Here is a 9,602-nt window from a genome sequence, read left to right on the forward strand (position 1 = left end):
AAACGATTTGCAACAGTGCAACGTGTATAGCCTAATGCACTATAAAAACACCTGCCGGAGACAAGCAAATCCCCACTGGCGACACAAGGTCGATCATGTGCCTCCGTATCTGCCCGCACGCAAATCACGGTGAATGGACGCTGCAGGTTGGTGGCGCTACCTCTCAAAGATGTTAACAACTATGAAGCGCGCGCGAATCCACATTGTCCTTGAATAGCGCATATGGAATACATTGCTTAAAGAATTTTAAGTTACGAATTTAACCGCGAGCGAGCAATCGGCAAATGACCACATGCGTCATTAGGCTGCCTCTGTGCATCTCTCGCTGCATGAATGTGTTCCGAATGATGGTAACGCTATATCCAAGAGACTTTTGTAACTGTACAGGCCTGGGCGTGTAAGTGAGCTTCGGTTTTTTTAATACCTCGGGCAATAAACGCTGTAATGCGCAATGCTCAAATTCCATTGTTTTATTACTTTTAATTTCAGTATTTCAGAGCCTACCAGTGTCCAGGTAAATCACCAATTGCGTCGTTGCCCAAGCAGCGTATGACGTCTCCAAAACGTTGCACGATAAGATTCATAAATGTTGCTTATGTCACTTTGTTTGACCAGGTGGTAACCTTGCACCCTGACGTTGCTACAACACTTGCATAACGATATTAAGTCATTACTGTACCATCGGATTAAACAGGAAATAAGAAAAATTACGATGCCACCAATTTTTTGCCAGCAGTGGGAAAAACCACACATACAATGAAAAAACATTTGACCGGCATTTTCAGCAACGGTGAGGCGAATGATGACTTTTTTATGCCAATAAATAAGGATTGGCGCTTATTTTTTGTTAGTGCACGTGATATGCACGTAATAAACACAACTATTTCCATGGCAATCGGATCAATCAGTTATGCGTGAGGCTCAACGAAACAGGAATCACCATCGCTTAGTGCGTACATATATACACATATACGAATATATACGCGTATAAGTGTATATACGGCCTTGTGTTCGTCTGTTTACTCATCTCTTGTGCTTTTGTGTGCTCGCGCTGTTCGATGCAGGATACAGCAACTTTCAGCGAGCTTCAGTATATCCCAGAATGAGGCCTTCGCTTTAGAGCCTGTGACACTCACAAAAGTCGGAAAATGTTATTTCAATCATTTTTACACTTGCGAGGGCAAAACTGAAAAATATAACAGGACATGTCTCGTTGCTGATACTTTTAATTAAAGAGACCTACTGGTCAGTTCTCCCGTCTCCGCGCGAACATTATGCAAATGCATTCGCTTAAAACGCGCATCCTAATTCTCAATTAAGCGCCTCTCGGAGTCCTAGTCAAAACTTGCTTCAGTATCCTCCAGTTAGACTGCATAGACTGGGTTCGCGAGAAGCAGTAGAATTCAATAAACCACGTACAGTCGTGAGTAGAAGTGGTATACAACACGCAGTCGGTGGAGGAGCTCGGAAAAACTAGGCTGACTCGATGTAGTGCGCCGCTGGTGTCGAGGCACACTAGAAAAAACTAGGAAAAACTGCATTGAAGCGTCATCTAGCGACACCAGCAGGGACAGCGACAGCGCCACAGGCATGCTGATGAAATGTGGCATTGTCTAGATCCTAGAAAGCTGTTGCCAGATGGCGTTTCAAGGCAGTTTTCCTGAGGTACGTCACCGGTTGCGTGCTATATAACACTTTTGCTCACGAGCATACATTACGAATACACAATACTAAAATAGGCAGTATTATATATTACACATTTCTGTTCGCAGACGTTGCCTATCCCAAAAAAATCATATTTTTTTCGGCAAAAAGTAGGCCCTAGCTCCAAAAAACGGCAGGTCCGACGTAGCCCCCACGCTAGGCTGACGTCAAAGATTGAAAGTGGCAAACGTCGGCCATATTTTCCCTATCAGCTGCAGCCCTCAGGTGACCGACCACGCACAGCACGCGCGCCGACTACCTGCAAGCGTTACTGAATGGTCGGCTTCTTGCTCTTGCCGTTTATGCAGTTTACAGTTTGCTACAACTGCCATTCCCTATAGGTTCTGTAAAAGTCTTTTAGCATTAGCAGCTTCCAGAAATGTTCGCATTAAGGTACAAAAAATAAACCCACCTCAGGTCATGAATGGTCGCAGGGTCAATGGTACGTGTGCGTGTCGCGAGCGCGCGCGCGCGCGTGCGTGTGTGTGTGTGTGTGTGTGTGTGTGTGTGTGTGTGTGTGTGTGTGTGTGTGTGTGTGTGTGTGTGTGTGTGTGTGTGTGTGTGTGTGTGTGTGTGTGTGTGTGTGTGTGTGTGTGTGTGTGTGTGTGTGTGTGTGTGTGTGTGTGTGTGTGTGTGTGTGTGTGTGTGTGTGTGTGTGTGTGTGTGTGTGTGTGTGTGTGTGTGTGTGTGTGTGTGTGTGTGTGTGACTACAGAAAACTTTTCACACACACACACACCGATGCTTCAAATGACACGCCTTTCCCAGTTCTAGGCTGCCATAAAAGAGGCGTTGTAATTTATAAGTGGCAGGAAATGTTTTCCAGGCGCTGGATTGACGACTCGTTACGACGAAGTCTGTTACAGCAGCGGAAGGTGTCATGAGGGAGAGAAAAAGTAAATTTTGCACCAGTGGCGTCAATTTCTTGTGTTTATGTCTGCACTAAAGTCATCCAGAATAAACATTGCTATGGACCGCAAACCGCGGAACTCTGTAACCAGAGAGTGCAAAAACACTTGCCTTCATCGCTGATAGCTCGTCGTCACGCGATCGTATTTCACTGTGACCGTATTGCGCATTATATGTCTCAAAACTGATAGCGAGCCCTTTCTCCTGCCAATCTCTTTCCCTCCACCTTCACGTCCTGCCGTAAGCTCCCGCCTTTCCCTCTTCCGCCGTTGTGCTCCTTACCCTCCAGCCGCAGTCCAGAACTGTCCGCTCACACTAGCGGGAAAACGCACAACGCTGGACGTTTTCCGCGCGCCGCTTACCGCAGAAGCCGGTTTTTTTCCCGCAGCCTGACTTGTTTGACGTTCCGCGGAGCGATGGGGTCGGGAGCTATTTTTACGGTGCCGCAGAACAGAGTAGCCAATCGGAGCGGACCGTAGACCGTGACGTCAGTCCAAGTTCAATGACCCCCGGCGGCGGCTGCGCGAGCGACGGGAACGCGAAAAAAGCGCGTGCTTTCCCTTCTCTCTTGCCGCGTGACTACCCGATCTCGCTCCGCTCGCCTTCGCCTCCTCTGCACTTCATGACAAACGCAGCGGGCAAACGGGAGTAGTGGAGCGTCTTGGCTTCTGCGAGCATTAACTAAAGAAATTCAGGTCAAAATGCGTCATCTACATATCGTGTGTAACAGTTCACTTGTACTTTTCTTTTCCTTATTCGTTTAAGCTGTATTCGCTGGCGCCTTGTGTTCTGTATTTTCTATTTTCTGATGTACTAAGAAAAAAAAAAAAAACAACATGTGCTTTATGGATATTTTTGGTATTTTTTATTTTATTTTTTTTTTTTTTTTTTTTTTCAGTTCTTGACTGCTCAGCATATCGCAAATTTCAACACGAACTGCTGTGTTATCGGCGCTTTGGAATTCCCGCCTGCCGCAAAACGAAAGAATAAAATTTTCCGACGCCGGGAATCGAACCCGGGCCTCCTGGGTGAAAGCCAGGTATCCTAGCCACTAGACCACGCCGGAGACGTTTGATACCGCAGCTGGAGAGCATTCTAAATGTCACTGAAATACGAACGGCCGTGCCGATGTGACAGAAGAGGAGTGTGTGGTAAGCACAGCTGCTGTGAGACAAATGGCATCTGCGTCAGCTTAGTGCACAGCACGCGGATTGCCCTATACAATTATGTGCTTTTTGGATCGCTTCAGTACATGAAAATTCCTTCAATAATGACCTGATAGTAATTATGTATCGTATGAGCACTTATTCTGGAACATTTAGCTTTTCTCTACAATTTCGCTGTTCACATTAAAGGAAATAGAATTTCGCTGTTCACATTAAAGGAAATAGACAAGCTCGCGTACAACAAGGTATCGGAGCTATCTTGTGTATTGTGTTTCGCAATTGTTGAACAGAGGGAAACACGTCTGTGAATTGCACGTTCGAAAGCAACTAGACTCTCAGAGAAGGCCTTAGTATCCGGTACCTACCATGGCTGGAATTCTACAGAATACTGACACGCAGTTCGAGTACTGCTGATCCAGCATTTGCAAGCTCGGGAAGCATGAAATAATGGTACCGCTGATAATTTAGAAGGCAGCCGCAGCCTTTCATTAATTTTCTGCTTTATCTCGACAGTGTATTCACATTTTGAACTCTACGATATTTCTGTCTTCATATACCACCGTATCCGGTGTAAAACATAGCTGGCCGTCTTATGATTAATCAATAAATTTTATAACAGTAGAAATAATGGTACCGCTGATACTTTAGAAGGCAGCCGCTGCCTTTCATTAGTTTTCTGCTTTATCTCGACAGTGTATTTACATTTTGAACTCTACGATATTTCTGTCTTCATATACCACCGTATCCGGCGCAAAACATATCTGGCCACCTTATGATTAATCATAAGGTGAACAGCTGTGTATAATCAGTTTGTTATCTACACAGTTTGAGTAAACCATGTTTCCCAGAAGAAGTGTTACAGAGGAAATTGACAACAAAAAAAAATCGAGCCGACGGCTCACGGGTTTGTCAACGCGTTCTAGCCAATGTAGACGGTGAGAAGGGCGCAATGAACGAACTACATGGTTAAATTAAATATTTTGTAGCACCTACACATATTATGAGCATTGACATGAAGTTTTTGGGCTGTCTACAAGCTTCTTCTCCCGAGCGATAGTGAGTACGCAGCACCGTGCAGCCGGGTGCCAGCGCGCCGGAAGCCGGCAAACCAGAAGGTCCGAAGGCTGGCGATGGCGGAAGGATCACATGATCAAATATGGCAGCGCCCATGCGCTTGCGCCGTAAAGAATCTATAGCCAGGCGAAGTACGTGGGGAGCGATAGCAAGAAAGATGTGCAGTGGTCCTTGTACATTAGCGGACAGTACACAAATTTTCTGTTCTAGTTATATTCCACTTCGATGTCGTTCGCTATTTGTCTTTGTTAGGCACCGATAACGCGTCCTCGCATCTCCATGTACAGAATCGCTGAAACAGGCATAGTTTATACGTTTATACTTGTCGTATTTAAAAGGCACCCATTCCCGCATTTTTTATTGATATGGCTCCTAAGATTATGATGTTTTTACAATTTTAACCTATACGTATTACCTATATTTAACCTATTAACTTAACAGCGCAAATGTATACGCCAGCAGCTAAGTGCTTGCTGCGCACGTGCGGAAAAAATTGGGGATGAATGAGGGGCACTGGCGTCCACAGTTGTAACTGCTGCTCACTAATACATAGCTTTAGCGTGTCTCTCACCAGCTTGGCGGGGCTATTGTCATCGATGTGTAGTCTGGAACACATAGGAAGCTCTCGCGCAGTGTCATGAAATCCACGCATCGCAAGAATGCTTGTATTGACTGAAGCACTCAAGAAAATTATACGCTGACTTGGCCAGATCTAGTAACACTCATTCAAGTCATTGTTTTAATTTCTATTGTTAGCTTTCTGCTGAAGGGCTCGACCGTTCGTAGGTGCTCTCCGAGCTTCGGTGACCGGTACGCGCATTTTTACGGGAACAAAGGGTAATTTTTATGCTGAAAACGACTTTCAGCACTCAAATGAAGGCCTAAACGTTTCATTGCCAGCGCGCATGTCACCCGTCCGCTCGTAGATTGGCCAAGTAGTCGACTATCTTCTGTCGCCAGTAGAGTAGCAACAGGAGCATCACGGTGAGGTTGAGCAGCGTGATCAGCAGGAGCGTTGGCGAACACTTGGAAATATAACGATGCACGGCATTCCTGCGCCTTCGTCGTGGTTCCTGCCTGGGCGGCGGAGCTCCGTTCCCTGCGTGTCCGGTAGAGAGAGAGAGAAGCCACTCTTACAACTTTACCAGACCGCCCGACACAGGGGTACGGACTCATGGCCCACACCACCGAGAGCTGCTGGCATTCATTGCTGCCACAGGCCTGTATCAATATATTTAAACCCTTATGCCGAAGGGCGAACTTGCGCAATAAAAAAAAATAAATGTTAAGAAAGAAAAGGCAACATAACCATCTTTCTCGGGCGAGCACTCATTTAAGGAGTCCATTGGTTTTGGCCACCTCTCTTGCGCAGTTCGTCAACCAAAGAGTGATCTGCCGGGCGCGAGCAGCACAGACCTTCCTTCCGGTTATCAACTGTTGGGCCATTAATTTTCGCAATATCTGGAATTTTATGGCATGTCACTACCTTGTTAATAAGGTAGTCATTTCGCCATAGAAGGTGCTAATTCCGGAACAGATAACGGAAGTTTGCTAGGTTTATGTAAGTATTTGGCTACAATTTCTTAGGTCACCCTTTCATTCCCAGTTTAGATTTTTATCCAGCTTAAAGTACACTTTTCTTGTTATGCTCTGATGTTGGAGTGATTCTGCGTAGTTTACTAATGGCTCGAATAGCTATATATTCCTGCGAATGTTGGGAGACCTTGAAGATAGCGGGTGGGCAACCACGTTTGCTACGTTGTTTCTAACATCCGCAGAGTGCCCTGTGCTTCAGATCAGTGTGGACTCTGTCTTCCCTACTTTGGAGTTTTATAGTTGCGTGCTTAACAGGTCTTCAGTTGGAATAGTTCCGACATGCAGTGTGCGGGTTCATAATTACATATGATAGCTCTCGGGAAGCCATAGTTTGTCGGCAGCGACAACAAAGCCCTGCAGCCAGCCGTGACAACGTCCACATTCGAAACATATTTTTTTAGCATTCGGATCTCGTAAATGATTCCGCGTCCCAACCACGCAAGAACGATGTTTCTAAGTCTTCTTTACGTTATTTGTATTATAACGTTGTGAACCCCTGAATTACTGCAGGTAGGAAAAACTTTCGTTCCTTTAAGATGCCGTCGCGCTGCGTTCGGCGTGGGCACCTTTTTCAAATGACACTTCTGCCGCTTCAAAGACATTTGTTCGTTGATTTGATTATGCTTTATCAGAAACGTCAAGATTCACGCCATTAGATACGCTTGTTTTGCCAACAGCTATTAAAGTGTGCATGCAGCAGAGCGAAGCCGACGGCGGCCATTGCAGAGGGCAGAGCCATGAGAACCAGTGTTCACCAGGGAGCATGCTCCCGCGGGAGCGAACGCGTTCCAATGGCAAATATGGAGGAAGGGGTCTACGCCGCAGCGATGCGCTCCGTTTTTTATCCGGCCAAGCGCTCACGATCTGTCATTAAAATTCAACACCAGAGTCAGATTCACTTGCCTCAAGTTGCCCTCGCCGGCAAGAGGAGGACGAGGTAGGCTGATTATACCCCTAAGTAGGGAGCAGTTCTACACATCGAGTCGGTGCGCAATGGGTGGCCACCGTTGCATACGTACTTAGAGTGAAATGACCATTGGACAACATAATAAGTTTGATATATCGCGCTTTAGAAGAATTTTGCTTCGTAAAAACGAAATGTCACGATGGACTTAATTGCAAGCATCCCAGAAGAGTGGGTATTTCAATGTTATATCCAGCCTTTTTTCATTATAAGCTGCTTTGTTAAAGGGAGGTTTGATTGTGCTCACTATTGAACACATTTTTATTGGCACGAAGTTTGTAAGTTTGGTTAGGCTTGGTTCATTGGGTTTAACGTCCAAAAATGACTCAGGCAATGAGAGATGCCTTAGTGAAGAGCTGCAGACATATCGACCACCTGGAGTTTTAACATCACTGATGGATGACCACATCACACGGGCGCCTTGTTTTCAGCATCCCTTGAAAAGCGGCTACCGAAGCTGTGATTCGATCCCGCATACTTGGGCACAGCAATCGAGCGCCCTAACGACTGCACCAATGCGGCGGGGCTGTTAACACGAAATAACAGCACGACACAGAGCGGCGTGTAGCCTTTGCTCGAGTCCAAAAACAACGATACTAAACAATTTTAACCTCAAACATAGAAGTCAGCTTACCTCGCCCTTCTGTTGGAGAAGGTCCGTGGGCAGGCATGCTTGCCACGTGACTCGCATCGTCGTCGCCGCCGCCATCGCCGCTGCCACCGGGTCCGTCGTACGAGTGTCCCAAGTCGCCCATTCCACACTCAACAGTGCTGTGCGAGCATTCCTCGGTCGCGCTGACCGCAGCCAACGGCGGTGGTGTTGTGCGGCACTCAAACTCGGCGTCGCACGACTCCACCTCTTCGAGCAGGGGTGCACGGTCACCGTCCATGGCTCTACTCGGGTTCAGTGCAGGCGTCCCTCCTGGCTTTCTCTTAGTCGCTACGTAATTCCGACAGGACCTTGAAAGTCACGCTTCGTACGCAGGGGTGCTCTGAAAATGTGGCCTACTGGCGTGGCAGTATGTTTCAGAACCACTCTGCATACATCGGGGCACCTAAATTGGAATTCCTCTTCTTCTTTCAATCTTTTTGCAGTATATGTGCCTGAGAAACAGTGTGCACTTCTTACTTTTTATTTAACGCCATGAAAACTATTCTCTTATCAGTGTACATGAATTGAAATGTATTGCATATTAAGGGAAATTACGAAAAGCGTTACTGGATGACCAAACGTCTGAAAGATAGGCGGACTTGGTATCTTTAGACTAGCATGCTTTCGTTTATTATGCGTGAAATCAACAAAACGTAATGTAGAAGGACCATCCATTTATCGTCCACCTGTTATAAATGGGAAAGCCCCACAACCAGTCCAATCCAAGACCACCCACATCATACCCGTAAGGAAACAGGTTCGAATTCAGGTGCCACCACGAACAAACGTAGTATTCCGATGAATTATGGGGCTGCCCGGTCAAATACTTTGTCTTTCCATGAGTAATCGCGGTAACTTAGGGGCTAAGTCATCAGACTGTTTAGCTTGATTTCGGGCGTCCTTGGATTTCAACGGCGGCTGGCGCGCACTACGGTGGAGGCAAAATGCAAAAAAGCGCCCTTGTCCATGTGTGATGTCACGGCACGCCAGAAACCTCATGTGGGCAAACGATTTTAAGTTTCTATATAGCTACAGCATGCCCGAAGGCCAGGTTGAATCTGTGTGACATTCAAATTAGGAACACAGTGCGTTCCTTAAATTGACATATATTGCAAGACTGTGATATTTTAACGCGAGAGCTTTTAAAAAAATATCTGTGGTTTAGCTTGTGGTTAAACCTGGAGTTACGCGAGAGCTATCTGCATGACTACGCTTAGGTTCGGCTTGAAAGTGAAGACGTGGCTTTTGCACATAGTAGTTTACTCTATGGTTTCAACTTTATTTACGCCATGGGGAATCACTTCGTTCTTCTTCATCTTCTTCTTTTCGTTCTTTTTTCTTCTTTTTTTCTTCTTCTTTCTTCACTCTTCGGACAGGCACGGCAAAATGGTGAGACTGTGGCCAATGTAGTCCTCGCTGCAAGAACTCCGCTCTACCAAAACTTCGGCTTTGTCGGCAATCGGCAATATAGGTGTTGTGAGCGCACAATCACTCGCGCGCCCCTAGCATGTGGTAGTTGTCAGGGTATACACGGTCGAG

At 46.3% G+C, this 9,602-nt stretch overlaps 1 non-coding gene across 1 annotated transcript; it reads right to left on the bottom strand.

Moving 5' to 3' along the window:
* Positions 1 to 3,605: 3,605 nt before the first annotated feature.
* On the bottom strand, positions 3,606 to 3,677 carry TRNAE-UUC (transfer RNA glutamic acid (anticodon UUC)). The gene has a single exon. It is a non-coding gene; the product is annotated as a tRNA-Glu (tRNA).
* Positions 3,678 to 9,602: the final 5,925 nt, after the last annotated feature.

Source organism: Amblyomma maculatum, chromosome 3, assembly GCF_055883805.1.
Source record: "Amblyomma maculatum isolate TAMU_Amacu chromosome 3, ASM5588380v1, whole genome shotgun sequence".
NCBI classification, from domain to species: domain Eukaryota; kingdom Metazoa; phylum Arthropoda; class Arachnida; order Ixodida; family Ixodidae; genus Amblyomma; species Amblyomma maculatum.